This window comes from Bison bison, unplaced genomic scaffold (genome assembly GCF_000754665.1).
Source record: "Bison bison bison isolate TAMUID 2011002044 unplaced genomic scaffold, Bison_UMD1.0 scf7180017864522, whole genome shotgun sequence".
NCBI lineage: Eukaryota > Metazoa > Chordata > Mammalia > Artiodactyla > Bovidae > Bison > Bison bison.
The window spans coordinates 784,019-784,812 of record NW_011495073.1 but is presented as its reverse complement, the minus strand read 5'-3'; positions in this window follow the sequence as shown (position 1 = coordinate 784,812).

Below are 794 nucleotides of genomic sequence, written 5' to 3'. Positions count from 1 at the left end.
AACTTACCAGAGATGAGAGAAGTGTAGGATCAGGTGCTGCTATGACAAGAACATCAGGACCTATCCATTCCCTTTTGGTGGCTGTCAATACAAAATTATCTTGGTCGTGAAGATCTTTTTCTACAGTTCTTCTGTGTATTCCTGCCACCTCTTCTTAATATCTTCTGCTTCTGTTAGGTCCATACCATTTCTGTCCTTTATCGAGCCCACCTTTGCATGAAATATTCCCTTCGTATCTAATTTTCTTGAAGAGATCTCTAGTCTTTCCCATTCTGTTGTTTTCCTCTATTTCTTTGCATTGATCACTGAGGAAGGCTTTCTTATCTCTTCTTGCTATTCTTTGGATCTCTGCATTCAGATGCTTATATCTTTCCTTTTCTCCTTTGCTTTTTGCTTCTCTTCTTTTCACAGCTATTTGTAAGGGCTCCTCAGACAGCCATTTTTCTCTTTTACATTTCTTTTCCATGGGGATGGTCTTGATCCCTGTCTCCTGTACAATGTCACAAACCTCCATCCATAGTTCATCAGGCAGTCTGTCTATCAGATCTAGTCCCTTAAATCTATTTCTCACTTCCACTGTATAATCATAAGGGATTTGATTTAGGTCATACCTGAATGGTCTAGTGGTTTTCCCTATTTTCTTCACGACCAAGATAATCACGATGGTGTGATCACTCACCTAGAGCCAGACATCCTCGAATGTGAAGTCAAGTGGGCCTTAGAAAGTATCACTAAGAACAAAGATAGTGGAGGTGATGGAATTACAGTTGAGCTATTTCAAATCCTGAAAGATG